This window comes from Grus americana, chromosome 19, assembly GCF_028858705.1.
Source record: "Grus americana isolate bGruAme1 chromosome 19, bGruAme1.mat, whole genome shotgun sequence".
NCBI lineage: Eukaryota > Metazoa > Chordata > Aves > Gruiformes > Gruidae > Grus > Grus americana.
The window spans coordinates 9,170,758-9,186,951 of record NC_072870.1 but is presented as its reverse complement, the minus strand read 5'-3'; the positions used below and the strand labels follow the sequence as shown (position 1 = coordinate 9,186,951).

At 39.3% G+C, this 16,194-nt stretch overlaps 1 protein-coding gene across 1 annotated transcript in view; it reads right to left on the bottom strand.

Annotated features, from left to right (window-relative positions):
• Window positions 1–16,194, bottom strand: part of PPM1E (protein phosphatase, Mg2+/Mn2+ dependent 1E) — a 69,174-nt gene that overhangs the window by 14,140 nt on the left and 38,840 nt on the right. The window lies entirely within an intron of this gene.

The following is a 16,194-nucleotide window of genomic DNA, read 5'->3' as shown; positions in this document are numbered from 1 at the left end:
CGTAAGACACGTCTACCACTGCAGACCGCGCAGAGATGTACAAGCTAATTTCACTCTCAGAAACCGTCCATCAACAACAGAATTCTGCATCAGCTAGTCCAGGGAACAGGCAACGAGCACACATACTTCCTTAACCTATTTCCTCTGCTTAGGCCCAGTAAGTCTGTTCACATGCTTTTAGCACGGCTGGAGAGGAGGCGTTAGCCTGGAAGCATCAGTCCAACCAGATCCAGAGCAGAAAAGCTGCTACACACGAAACTGGACTCGTCAGACTTCGCTCTGAAGCCCAAGAAGCGCATGGCAACCATCGCTTGCGTTCACATTTGGTTCACTGCCCAGGAAAGCCAACTGCCTTCCTAAACTGGCCCACATGCCAAAGCTTCGGCAGTGAAATCTGGATTCGAGAAAAAAAAATCAGATTTGCTACACTCGCGGTTTTTTGAAAAGCCATTTTACCATAAAGTTTTCCATATTCTTGATTCCAAATGCTGCTACAAACAGTAAGTTTATATAACAGATTTAGAAAATGGACGCAAAATACGTCCTCCGCCCATTATTTACTCTTCAACATATCTATAAATTATTTAAATATAAGATTAGCAATAAATAGCTTTGTCCAAGTGATACATTGTCATGAGACAAGCTCTGACCCTTGAAGTTATGCAGAAAGCCACTCGAACCACGTTACTGCACCATCAGTAAGAGTATTTCCTAGAATTAGCAGCCGAGCATTCTGCTCACGCAGCACCTCCAAGCCTCAGCAACGTGCGCTAATGAAGCATGACTGCTGGAGGAAATCAGCTGTCTTAGGACTGGCTCTTCCCAGCACAACACAGGAACTCTGATCCTATTTACATACAGCGATGCCCGGTGGTAAGAGTGATCAGCAAGAGGAAAACACACCAGGACCTCCTTTACTTCTGGTGTGTGTAGAAGCTGATTTTCTATCTTGTCTTGTTCGCCTTTATTTAGCTCACACAGAGCAGGTTTTTCGTTTCTATTATTAGCTCCAATGCTCCAGAGCAGTCATACTGGTTACTGTTCACGTTACGTGCAATTTCCACATTACAACAAAAGTGAGAGATTGCGATGCCTGGGATAGAATAATTACGCCAGCAGTTAGCAACACTGTGAGGACAGCGTTCTGAAAAAAATGCAGAGAAAGATTAAGGTTCAGCCTAAATAACGCAGAGCAGAAGAATCCGTGCTGAAAGCATTGGCAAACACAAGCCAGACAGAGCTCACTTCAGGCACAGACGTAACAGGCTGTGCTAGCGCCTGCAGGATCTGAGCTTGTTTCCCAGCCCAAGGCTTACTTACCCTCACCAGCTCAGCGCTGAAACTGTGTAGGAAAACCAAACTTGGTTTGTGACACTTACAAACAACCCCTCAAGAACATCCACTGATGGGCAAAGAGGGAACCCGGTTAAGAACTGAGGCAACCACGGTTGCTAAAAGAGAGACTCAGGTCCTAAACAGCAGAGGAAAAAACACCCCCTGGCACAAGGAACCTCTGCCCTGCTTGGGCATGGAAGGTGGGAAAGCCACCTCTATGAAGACCCAAAGTCATGAACATTCATATCTGAAATTTTAGATATTATCGTACATGTAGTGACAGATCACAAAATTGAAAGGTGCCTTTACAGAGTAAGTAGCTGGTCAGAGTATTTCCCCCATCAGCTCCAAAAGCTATTTACGTGTCCCCACCACCAATGCTAGCAGTTTCACACAGGAGCTCTGTATCTAGCCAAAGAGTGCATTTCCATCACAATGCTAAACCTACACAAAAAGCTGCTAAAGATGTTATTAGATAAATTAGGGGATTTTAAGCACATCCTTCCTGATTCTCTGGCAGCGTGGGTGTGTTTGGAACACCCACAGTTGCATTGCAGCAATCCTGGAATAACTCTGCTAAGGTAATAAATCAAGCCTAAAAGTGGGCCGTTTCCATCAATTAAGTTTGAGAAAAACAGTCTGAAGTGGGCTTAACTCAGCCCACATATTATTACGTTACCAGCTTAACTCACAACTCTGCTCCTTCCTGATAGCATTAAAGTGGTGAAGACTTTCCAAACATTTTCTCTGAGCTATTCCTCTGTGCTCTAAATCTAATATAAGGTCTCCTACTAAAAAAAGAGATGGCAAATTTAAAATTCTTATTGCATAAAAGTTCACCACTGGGGTTTGAGTGACTTATCAATTTTGATGGAAAAGGTAGAGAAAATAAATCAGCTGAAGGCTTTCCTTCTACGTCTGGCCCCTCTTTGTCCTAATAATAACAGCTGCCTGCCAAAGAATTAATTGCCCTTGACATTTGTTCATCACAAAGCTTCTTATGTAGCCATTACAGGACTGTGCCATGTAAGCAGGGAAGTGACCAGATGCAGACAGATGACTTCCTCTTCCTGATTAGTACAACTCAAAATTTACTTCTCTTACTTGGCTCCTGAGAGGACTTTAGTTAAATTACTTATCCCCTTCAAGGAATAGCAGACTGCAATGGAGATTTTTTTACTTCTTTTAAAATAGATTAGATGTTGAAGTCAAACCGCTATCGGGACACTTCGTTACTGTTACACCCAGACAAATGAAGAATCAGGTCTAGGATCTTTGTTTTTATCACAGAAGTGAACATTCAGGTGAGGACCTGCAGCATCCCACAGAACTGCAGAGCCCCACACTCGAATGATCAGACTTTGCCGCCCTGGTGGTCCTCACATTTTTGCACAAAAGTAGCAGCAGCAGACAGGACCCATGGGGACATGGGAGGTATGTGGCGTCCTGCTGCTGGCCCAACTAAGGATTACCTGTTGGCTGCTGAAAAATAAATTCTTCTGCCACATTCTAGGTGCTCAAATGTTATTAGTCATTAAGTTATGACAAATTGAAACTGGGAGGGCACAATCTTGTTTAGCAGAGAGCTGAGAGCCAGGATGCCTATGTCTATTCATAGCCTTGCCACTAATTCAGCAGCTGACCTTGGACAAGTCACTTCACCACTCAGACCTTTGATTCCTCATCTACAGACAAGGGATGATAATGTCAGTTCCTGGGGGAGAGGAGGAGAAGGAGGAAGGCTGCAGAAGGCTTAATTCAGTGTTCGTAAAAATACTCTGAGATTTCTAGATAAGAGCACAACTGAAGGGAAAAATACTGAGATGATAGCGGGAGATATTTTCAATCTATAAAAGATTTATGGAGCTTTCCATATTCTCTGTTTTCATGCACTGCCAGAAGTTCTAAGTGGAATACACGGGCTAACAACAGCTCTAGAGAGGTAGGTTTAGTCTGATGCAGGCAGCTAAGTCACGGTCATAAACAACCGCACAATGTAAATGCATTTTTAGAAAATTTGATGCATCTCAAAAGGAGAAGAGGACAAAAGAAGGACGTCAAGTTGTTAAAACTCAGCAACGCTGGTGTTCCTGGAGCATTAGCATTAGCACTGCTGATGGAAAAGTGATGCTACAGGCGCATTACTACCCCTGACCAAACTACGCAATCGAGTGCCACCAGTGCTGAAAATACGTAACGCTGTCATGCTCTGGTGTAACTGATGAGGCATCACTAACCTGAACAAAGCAGGAAAAATGGACCGAAACGTACTGGTGCCTTTCAAAGGCCAAAACGGTCAGTAAATCACAAAACATACAGTGTTCCTATTACCTCAAGAATCCCCTGACACTACAGAACAGCAATTGTTTTAGTTAGAATGAAACATGATTTAAATAGAAATGCTATTCAATCTGCTGAAACACAAAACAAATCCACAGGCAAACAGTATAACGCGTCGTATACAGTTTCACACAGCAATCCAAGACCAAGAACATGACCTGAAAAGAACCAAGTACAGCACATTTCCATAAGGCCTATAATTTACTGTGTTAGTACAAGACTTCGTAGGGATGACAAGCTAACTGCACCCTTTCCAAAAGACGTTACACTAGGGATGCAGTTTGGTAAACACTCCTGTGTTAATGTGGCCTGCTGCAAGTTCTTGTTAGAAAGCAAGTTTTCAAGATTCAGTTTAAGAAAAACCTCATCTGTCCCCAGCCTGTATTTACAAAACACTCCAAAGTCTCATGAGACTTCTTCCAGATGGAGCTTCTGATACAGCCTGGAAGCTCTTTGAAGAAGCCTTTAAAGTCTTTATTACTGAAAGTTCCCATGCTGTGAACTGCAGCAGTAATGAGCAGAGAAATTCTTTGGGAAGATCCTTTGGCTGTTTACCGAGCCCTCCCTTCAGCCGCCTCCTCTTTCAGTGGCCATCCAAAGAGACAGAGAGGGGCTTCCGTCTGTCTCCTACCTTCTCTAAGTCAGACAGGACTCAGAGAGGAACATTCTGCTATGCAGTCCTTAGATCCCAAAATGATTACGGATGTATCTTCTAATTATGCCAAGCGAATGCTATTTCCAGCTCCTGTCTCTGCAGGTTCTCCTCTTGTTCCTCACAAAGCATCGCTCTCGCCTGCAAGCTCACCGCTCTGCTCTGACCTGTGCTGTTCTGCTGCTGTGCACAGCTGGTGAAAGTTTTGAGGCTTATTTAAAGCCTGGTCATGGTGGACAAATGGAGTATGGTTTTTTCCCTAACACGTGGTGAAACCCTGCACTAGATTTCAGCTGCTGCAGTGAGTTACTAAAAAAACCCCAAAACCCAAACAGCACACACACACAAAAAAAGAAACAAACAGAAAAAACAATGCACCTTTTAAAAGATTGCATAACCAAAGCTCCTTGAGGAGTCATTTGAGCTGGCAGCGTTGAGACAGTAAAGATGCTTGATAAATCTGTTTGAAGGAGCTGAAAATGTGCTACACAAGGAAGCTGCTATCTATAGGCTTCACAGAGACAGCTGCCTGGTCACATTCAAAATGATTCTGTCCTTGTGGTGACAGTTGTAAAAGCAACAGAAATATAATACACAACCATTACAAAAATACACTCTTTCTGATGTGTTTACCATGCCCATATTCTATACAGACACTGCGGTGGTACCTATTTTTCACCAAATATTTAACCTTTTGCATTGTGCTTACTGCCATATTCTAGAGAGTATGATCAAGTTTACACAGATATTTTCCTGTGGTTAAGTCTATCTTAACTGGATGTTAAAAAAGACCCGAAAAACAGAGGTGCACTGCTCAGATAACATCTTCCACAGCTGGATTGAGATGCTTCAACATACAAATCAGACTTTCCGTATTTATCACTGTATTTATTTTGTAATAGCTCTATCTTACTTGTCAGAGCATCGGTCTCAGAAATGTCCTAAAGACTCCACAGATAAATATAGTGAATGAGAATAAAATTACTTTTTTTTGTAGAAGCAATAATTTCCCTTTGCAAGTTCTTATTATCATATTGCTGATGGTGAATACTACAAGTTCTCAACTTAGTTGCAATTATCCAAAGTCTATCTCATAAAATAAAACCTTATATGAAGCTCATATTTGACAGCTATGACTAAGATAGGTAAAAATACTTTATAGTCTCAATTTTAAAATAACCACCTTAAACCACCAAAAGAACAACAATTTAAAAATGCCTGTAGAAATAACCTGTTAACTATCTCTTGTTAACCACTACAAGTCAAAGACATTGGTTGTGACTTGTTCACAAATTAAGATCTAATCTGAGATAAAAATATTCAAATTCTTTCCTCACTGTTTAATGAGATAGTAGGAGTCAACAAAATTCTCTCTCTAGTAAGGGATAAGTGGAATAGATATGAATGGAAACCTCTAGGAAATCACGTTTGGTGATCAGACGGGAAACATTTGCAAACCCGCAGAACTCAATTATGAGTGCATTGGCACTGATCCCATACAAGGGCTCAGGTGCTGCACTCGGCTGTCAGGGGGGTTTCATAGGAATTTATACGTGAGGAAGTAAAGACAGTGCTGTGCTGCATGGCATATCAAAATAATTTTAAAAAATCAGGGCACAGAGCAAAATTAAAATACTGGCACGACACTGAAAAAAATAAATGAAGAAAAAAAATTGCTCATGAAAGCGTGATTGCAAGAGCACGGTTCATATATTCTTTTATCTGACTACCTGGGAGACCTGGCTGCAAAGGGATATCCTACCTCCTTTCTGCAGTCAGAGCACTGCAGGCGAGTTCAGCTCAAATTCCCAGGCTCTGAGGTCCAGAGGCAGCTGGCACTGGATTTGTCAATGGATGCCAACATCTAAGATCAGGCCCCTCTCCAGCTACGTTCGCACACGCGCTCTGCCTCTCTCGCACAAATGTGTTTCAGAACAGCTCTAACACAGGCTTTTTAACGCACTACTGCGAGTACCTTTCTCACTAGAAGCTAAATAAGGGCCAAGTAAGAGACACAGGGAGAGCAAGCCCAGGTGCCCTGCAGATGTGCTGGCTCTGCCCCTTGACTCCCCTCTCCAGCACGGCCGGCTTCCCCCGGAGCCCCCCACGGCACCGTCTGTTTTACAGGACAAACGCCGGGAACTGGGCACGGGCTGGCCCTCCGAAGCTGCCCTCACCTTGGAGGGGCCATTCTCACCCACCCTGCTGCCAGTTTTCAGAAAATTGACAGGTATTCACAGCTACCTTTCAGACTCCAACCCATCTTTTGAATTTGATTGAATTTGGCCTGCGAGGTTAGGTTAAGCTTATCAGTGGGAGGAACCCAGATGGGCAGACAGACAAGCAACCACAAAAGCCTTGTTCCCTTACAAACCACACTTCTGAAATCAACTTCTTGGAATGATGCTACTAGCATTTCATCTGACAATACAGGTCATTAAGGGAAACCCTTGATGTTTCATGTACTATCTTCAACACATGAATTAGACTGAGACCCCTAATCCATTTTCTTCTGCGTAGCAAGTCACTACTTCCCTTCTCCGGAGGGGTAAGTACACATGACAGTACATAAAGCTAACGAAGTGTAAGCAAGACAAAATAAAAGGTCACCTTTGTCTTTCTGATGAGGTACAATGTCATGAAGGCTAGTGTATATTTAAAAAATAAATTGTCGCTGACCACAAACCACTCATAAACATTTGTGATTTAATGAGTCACTAAAATGCGACTGATGCTGAAGGGTTGAACTGTGAACTACATAAAACAGCTTCTGCAGAGCTATTCTGCTGAAATAGATTGTCTGTATATTATCTTTGAAACCTCTTTCTATGATTTCTCTAACTCATTCGCACAATATGGCAGTTCTGAGGTTACTTATATTTCAATCTCTGCAGAGCTGATGCTACCCGTATTAAAGGCTGCTTTTAAAATGACAAAAGTCATCTACTATAACATGAACAACCCTTAAAAACTCAAGATGAATCTTCAAGGAGCTGAAAGCCAAATTACCACAAGAAATTAATTTCCCACAAGTGACTGTATGATAGTTTTCTTCATTACATCAAAGAACTGAAGATACAAAGTTTGCTGTTGAAAATCATATTCCAGGACTAGAGTCCTTCACAGCTGTGTTATATCCACCTGTTATTAAAAGAAAGGTAAGCCTAGACTTTGAAGGAATGCAAAGAGAAATCATTTTATTACAGAAATGGACCGGGATCCATGAACCTCCGATACAATATTGACATGTCGAGGATGTATCTATATAGCAGTCTTGCCCTGTCTAAATCAGAACCTTTTCTATCAAGATTCTGAGGGATTGGATAGTCTTTTATAAAATTTTAATTACTGCTATAAAACACATTTTACAAAATTATAAAAATATTATTATAATATTTAAAAAACACCATCAAGCCATTTATTTGATGGACATCTATTATAAATCTTATATCTTTAGGATTCAGCTACATAAATGCAAACACATAGTAAAAAAATAAAATCTGTATTTACTTTATCATTAATTAATCACAATAAAGATAATTTATTGGAATTACTCATACATGCGGCTTTCAGGAATTTATATTGAGATAAAAGATCCTTCTGGGTTTTGTTATTATTATTGTTTTACATTGCTTAGCTTGCATATTTACATGGTGCATTCTCTGTTCCAACAGAAATGCTCAGCATTTGAGCGACATGCATGCCTTGTAACCAGTCTTCTGACTGCCATTCCAAAAACCAGTCACCGCCTACTTAGCATCTCTGTGCCTGGAATGGTAACGAAGCCTACATCTATGCAAGACGCACGCTTACCTGAAGAAGTACATTTCTTAACTGGAAAACCAATGTCAACAAGAGTTATCTCATAGTGAGTTTCTCTGCTAGGCTGAGGCCTGTTTAAAAGCTCCACGGGACATTAAAAATGTCATTGATTTTTCCCTCTTTGGCTCTCAGTCAATTTGGAAGTCAGCATAATTCAATATCTTTCTACGAGTTCCATTAGCAAAGAAAGGAATCCATGCTTCAATCTGTGCTTATTGGGAAAAGTAATTTAATTTTACATCTGAAAGTGTGCCAACATCAGCATAAAACCGTACACAGTATACATAAAATTTAATTTATAAATTCTGTATTTTGTCAAGCCAGAATGAGATGCTGTCTAAAATCAATGAGTGTGCCCAAACTTGCTCTGAAGATACTTACATATATTCTTTTTATTTCAGGTATTTTATGTTCTAGTTGGAGTCTTTGACGATTTATCTCCTGACTATAAAATATTAATGACACACTATCTAGAAAAGTTCATGTTGCAGAAAACTTTGTTACAGCAGGCACACTTTGCCCCTAAAAGCTCAGGCATACCATTTACTTACCGCTGATTCATCTCCTATTTTTTTCTTTGTTAAAAATACGCTTTCATTGATATTTCCCTTAACCTGAAGGGATAAACCATGCACATGGGATGTGTCCAGAAATAAAAATAAGAATCACCCAATGCAGAGTATCTATTTTATTTTGGATCAGATTAACATGCCGAAGTCCTCTGATTACTAGTCAAAAAGAAAAATGTACTGTGCTGTTATAGTTAATGAGTTAATTTCAAACAAATGAAACAAAATGCTATACAGCAGCACATACCACTGTCTTCATTTATATCTCTACTGCAGATCATCATTATGGCAAACAAATGGAAAATGACTTTTTTTAAAAAGGGGGAAGAGAGTGAATCTACAGTGCCCATTCAAATGAACAGCTTTCAGTAACTCTGCACAGAGCTGTCCTCAAATAATTGTGCTTGTATTGTAATATTTGTCTTCATGCAAATGAGAAAAAATAAAAGCTGCAGGCCAGGATTTTCAAATGACATTTGATCACTTAACTTCTTTCAACCCATTGAACAAATATCAAATATAAGGCAAAACACACCCCAGAAGATTTACGATCACTGAGTCAGCAGAGAATGTTCTCTCGCTCCCTTCTCGCTCTCGTGAAACGCAGTTCATCATACAAATGGCTTGGGTGTTTATGCCAGATGTAAGCTGAGATAATTAGTCATCTGAGTCCTGGATGTCAACTCTTTTGTGATACAAAATTTATTCCAAATGCACCATTTATAATCAGTTGACTTGCAAAAGCATTCTGGTGTTATACAGTAATACATCTTATGATGTACAGCCAAATATCTGCCACTGCGTAGTGACATATTCTGTTTCTGCTGTAGCAATATCCTGCCTGGTCTTAGCCCTTCCAATGACTTAATTTTTTGTCTGCAAAATAGGGATAATGATATTGACCTTTGGAAAGTGATGAACAGTACCAAGAAGGGCTGGGTATTATTCATTAACCCTAAACCAGGAATGGAACAAGAGAACAGCACGTCACTTGCACTGATCACCAGAAAATACTGCTGCTCTTTTACCTACTTTCTCTTGAGCGTGACATGCAAGATAATCAAATTAAAAGCAAACATGAAAAGACTACACAGTACCTTTAAAAATAATTTTACAGAAACATATAACTACAAGTAGATTCCAACATTATGCAGTGGGAAAAATTAAAGATTTTATTGGAACCTCAATTTCAAAATTATTGACATGGATGGATGCACACAGAACAAGACACCAGAGGGGTGAATGGGACTCTAAGATACGGGTGTCTGCTCTTCTAAAGGAATAAACCTTTACTTACTCCAGAAAGATCACATCCTAATTCCCACTGTCACTTGTCCTTTGCAGAATTGCAAACAATATTGGCGGGTTTAGGGGTTTCAGTTTTTTCTTTAAAGGATAATCAAAATGGTTTAGCTATTCTGTTTCACATTAAAGTCCCTAATGCATTCTGTTCTACTGAGCCATATAGTTATTTCAGTCATTCTTAATAAATAACAGTTGCCAGTAGTAGTTAAGCCAACAGATCTGAATTATTTATAGTGTTGAGGAACAGAACGGCAGATAAAATGCATTAGGGCTTTCAGTTGTTCTTGCCTGAACGACACAATGGCAGTTTAGACATTTTTTCCACAGGCTGTAAAATATTCTGCTTCCAGTCCTAGTTTAAAAGATTTCCTAAAGAGACAACAGCCAAATCTACTGCTGTCCATCTTCAATAATCACATTCATGAAGAGAAGGTAAGAGAGAGTCTTCCAAATACAGTATGTTATTTAAAAAAAAAAAAAAAAAAAAAAAAAGCACACACTTTGATTGAACAGGTCACATTCAAGCTGTTATTTAGTATTATTACCCAGAAGTTATTGATTTAGATATTATTTAGCATGGCTCTGTACCTTCCAGTTAATGACCTAAAAGCACCTCATAGTGTTGAACTCAGTGCTTCTCTTCTTTGCCTATAATCCCTCCTCCTTTCAGCTGGAAAAAAGCACAGATATTATCTTCATTTTACAATGGAAAATCCAACTTCCCTTTCAAGGGTGGAACATGGAAATTCCAAGTCCTGTCTCTCCTCTATGTCTCTTTTTTACGAGACCACATTATGAAACATTGAACACACAAAAAACAACAGCGACAGAAATTATCTTGACAATACTTGACAAATTTAAACACAGTAGCTGAGTTTGTGGTCTTTGTGGCTTAAAAGATGCACTCAAATATCTGTCTCAGTTGACTGATGGATAACGTGCCTCTGCTGAGCTATGTCTGGGTAGAAATTTGGGGGAACATCTTGCTTCCCCACCTTGTACTGACATCACAGGGGACTGCAGTGGTGTGAAATTCACTGTACACAATCAATTCACAAGGAGAATCGTGCCCACAGATGACAAGGAGAGATTTACACTCAAACGCTGCAGAGAGAACTGGGGGAGTAGTAGCAACATAAGCTTAAACCAAACAGTTTTCCTTTTATAGTTCACCTTCCGCTTTCTACATGGATCTATTTACAGCAGGAAATGCTGCAAATTGTGGCATCTCTAACGAGTAAAAAGAATTTAAAAAATGAAAACCTGGAGAGGTAAAAACCCAAACCAATCTCCTCCTACCAAATACTAAAAAAAAAAAAGGGGGGGGGGAGGGGAGGGGAAATACCACTGTCAGGCCATGTCAGGTTATTAAGGCATCTGAAACTGGCCCCACCACACGTCAGGTTGTAGGAATGAGCCATGGTATCCAAACCGTCATGCAGGCTCAAGTGACACGGATGTCTGTGCTTCCCCACTCCCCCTTCCTTGGCTTCCCCACTCTCCCAGTTCAGAGGCGTATTTAAAATCCGCACTCTGATGTCACTGAGACAGTTCTATTGAAGTTGCCATATGTCACAGGAGTGACCATGCTCAAAAGATGAAGAATATGGCTTTTGCTTTGGGTAAAGCAGGTCCTGAGCCTGCGTAACATACAGCTTGCCTGCAGTATGCATCTATATATAGCTCTTTTTGCGCACAAAGGCTATATGAATTGATTCTGAACAAGCTGAGGACTTCAAACAAGTCTGCAGTGCTGTAGCCTCTCCCCCATCCTGAAAGGTACAGTCAGTTATTTAAAACTTGGAAAACATGTCCTAAAATTATTTCCAGCAGCATTTAAAACCAAATCTGTATACACATTCCAATCACTGTTACAAAGTCAAGTGAAAATAGGAGCTGTCACCTTTTATACCTACGACTTTACAAAGTAAATCTTGCAAGATTAGAGACGTTTCTCTACCATGGCCTTCTCAATACTGCAGAAATTCTACCTGCCTATTCACCAAAAATCAGGGCTTTGTTTATGCAAAAGAATCAGCCTTTTCTTACAATCTTTTATGTTGGATTAACACCATCAACTCACCCACCTCAGAGGCAATAACGCTGCCCCCAATCCAATGCAGCTCATGTAAGAATAACCCACAAGGAAGACTGTCATCTTTTCCTGTAAGTTTATTATTAAACCTGTGATCTCTTCAGAAGACAGACGAGCTCTAAATATAAGAAAGAATCTGTTATATAATACCTCAAGAAAGGAGGCAGCACACAATAGACAACACGAGCCTGAGTAAAATAGAAGTAGAAAGGGGATGAAAATCTGTGTTACTGTCCTGCCTTTGCCCAGTGCCCGGATTTAGGTCTGTCCTGTGTATAGTTAAATGTACGGTAGAATATGGAATCATGTAATACATGTGTAAAACTTAGTGGTTTATTTCTATGGAATATAAACAACTGCAAACAAGCAACATTATCTGGAAGTTGATTCAGGATCTGGCAAAAATTTACTCAGATCAGAAGACATCTTCCTCAAACACAACAGAACTTGTTTGAAGCTCCATGAACCAGGATTGTAAATAATACACTAGTGAGGACTGACTCACCTACGGTGATGAGTAGGCTCAAAGCTTCTTCAAATGGAGTACTGTCACAGTTTTAATCAGCAGTTAAGAGTTACTTAGGAATCATGCTATCAATTACAATGGCAATACATATTCAGGGAGTAAGTGATATGCAGACAGAGAGAATATGAAATCAAAACATTAATAAAAAATAAGGAACTGTTGGAGACAAACTATTATCTTCTACATCTACAGTGCTTTATACATTCCCAAATTATTTAAATAAATCTAAAAATAAATGGTTACTTCTACCAGCACTGACATACAAGCTACCTTGGATGGAAAACAGCAAATTGCTAACTACGGATAGAAACATTACACAACTGTTTTGAACAAACAGCAAAAAATGGACCATGCTAGAAAGAACAGGGGGAATCTATACAGAAACTGAAGTTATCCAAGCTAAAATTTAACCAGAATAATATGAATATCGTCTTGATTTTCTATAGCTATGATGGGATTTTTCAACAAAAATGAGAATGGTTAGAACCATCTGTCTGCCTTGATGTCTCATTCCCCAATCTACATCATCCTCCTGTCACCACTCTTTAGCATTGTACTGAGACAATGACTTCAAGGAAAATAGTGAAATACATACACACATATATACACACACATGTGTGTGTGTGTTTAAATATGAACACTCACCACAGACTCCTTGGGAAAAGGAAGAAGGAACATTACTAAAACAGGTAGAAGATCAAAGGTCACACAAAAACATGTAGCTAACTCAGAAAAGACATCATTAAAACACTGTGCCAAGTAATATTTTGAAAATAAAAAATTCAACCAATCCTGGCCCCCAAGCACACAGCCAGTACCAACTCTACCAGTGATAACGGCCTTGAAAAAACTAAAGAAACAGAGAGGCCTCTGAAAGGCACAGTTCTGGACTAAGGGTAGCAGTAAACTAGAATAATAATTATGTAATCACAAAAGAGCAAATTCAGGAAAAGGCAATCAAGCAAAGATGAAATCCAAGTATGTTTTCTTAGGTGGAGCAGAGATTTTATGAAAGAATTCAAACAGAGTTTAGAGATAAAGGCCATGAGACTGTGAGAATTTTTAACTGTCAACAAAGCACCAAGTGTTAAAAAAAAAAAATAAAAAAATCTGTATTCTAAATCCACACTGAAAAAATAGCAATGAATTATTTTTGTTGGATTTAGCTGTAAAAGACTGCTAATAGCATGCAACTGGATCTATCAGAAGTACAGTCAGGCAGCACAAAGATTGCCTCAAGGGCAGATAGTTTTCAAATAAAAATACAGGTGGTGCACCTGCATGAGTGAGCTTTTTAATGATGCATGGAGTCAACATAAAAGACACAACTGCAATTGGTTAGACTGAAAATAATATACCAAGAAAAAAAAGATTAGGAACACCAGCTGAGCTCAGAGATAACATAGGAAAAGTTACTGCTAAAGCAAGATTTAAGTTATAATAACACAGCAGTAGTAAATTGGAAGATGTAAGATGATAGGAGGCTGAGCCCTGCTCCCAGTTCTGCATCTGACAAGTGACACTTCTTTAATCTTTACACATCCATCCATCTAGGTGTCAAATAGGTTTATTGCCTTAAAATTTTTAGAAGACTACTGTGAAATGTAATTCATTAATACCTGGAAACTGTGTTTTAATCCTTGGATAGAAGGTGTTGGGGAAGGACACCATATTACAAAAGTAAGACTACCAAATAAAAGATTATTGTATTTACTTTAGTGAACTCTGCATCTGTCTCTCCTGTTTCAGTTCCTGGGTTCCACAGCGCTTCATGACTTTCTCATTTCTTTGTCTCTGGTTAGTAGGATGAGAGCTGTGGTCACAAGCCAGCAACATCGGGACAGACAATTAGCAGTTGCTCCCATAATATACAGAGATTATAGGAAGAATCCTACTTCATCCATGTACTCACAAATATTATTCTGAAATCCTATTCTAAAAAGTACTGTAAAAAGCAGATGGAAAACTACAGGGGGTATGAAAGAGTAATCTAGGTCCAAATCTTTCCTGAAGTTGCCAAGAATGAAAAGTTAGGGGCTTGATTTGGCATGAACTGAAGACACTCAAAACTTCCAGAAATGCAAATCAAGCACCTTGCATAACTAAACTCGACTACTCCCTTTAGTATGAGCAAAAAGGCCCCATCCAAAACCCTTTACAAGTGTAAAACATTGTAGATTATTAGATATGCAGAAAAAAGTCACGTTCAGTCCTACACCGTCTTTAATCATTAGACACATATTAATTAGCTTTGTTTTTCAAAACTAAAAACTCAGATTAATAAACTGTAGCAAAATCAAATACAGAGGAAAGCAAAGGCAGCGACATGAACTCCTCATGGATCAGGGAAATTAAACAAGTATAATATGTTACAGCTTTGTTATAAAACAATAATGCACTGGTGACAAAAGTCTCACCCTTTATCAAAACTCTGTGTTTTCTAATATTCAAGCTGTTCTTTTTGATCAGGGCTGGTTATATAATCATCAGCCATGCCACGTTTTTGCTGAAATCATGCATTTGATTTATAGATTTTTATTAGTACCAAAGACAGCAAGAGAATCAATTCATTTCCAAATAAAATATAGCAAGCCTTAGCACTGATCCACTTTCATATGGGCTAGATGGCAGTAAAAGAAAACGCTTATGACAATAAAATAGAGACATAAGCTCAAGTAACCGCAAAACAAAGAAAGGGAAAACAATGCACACAAGAATGCAAATCCACCTCGCTCTGTGTTCAAAGCCCAGACAGACCACGCTCTCTTATCCACGAGGACAGCCCGTGGGAGGAGGTCTGAAAAATCTAGTAAGGAAAACTGCCCCGGTCCCCTGCTTATAGCTGTATATTAATTCTTAGGATTTAGCATAGCTTGTCAAGGCTAATGCAGTATTGCACAATCCTTCATGAGTCTCTTCTGCCTTTTAGCTCTGAGTCACCATTATATTAGGAAAAAGAGAGCTTAATTTAGACAACACAGAAGGGTAACTTACATGTTTTTCTTAAGGTCTCTGATCCAGGGGGCTACCTTTTTATTATTTATTTAATGTCTCATTTCTCTCATCTTCCCTTTTTTTTTAAAAAAAAAAAAAAAAAAAAAACCCAACCAATGAAAATTTCATTAATCTTCAGTAGGCAGCATCACAGGAAACAATCACAGTCCTCAACATGAGGGAAAGGGGTTTCTGCATTTGATGGAGGACTTTATATCTCTGCTACGCTCCCTCTCCTGCAGGAATGACTTAAAGGAACAAAGGAGTATTCTTTCAGTATTCTTCCTCCTGCAAAATGTACTGCCCCAATCTACCTAGCACAAAGAAAAATGGAAGAACTGCAAACAAATATTAGCATTTATAGCCATTTCTTAAATACAGATCTAGTCTTGTTAGAAAGATAATGTCTGTTTTGATAGCAAATTTCATTTAGGCTGGAAAAGGAGGAGTATACGTGCCCTTTTTAGTACATGTGTTGAGTTTAATGTGATCCCAACTGAAAGCAATAGTAAATCTTACTGACTTTAGCACCTCAGTGATCAAAGCTTTTCTCTGA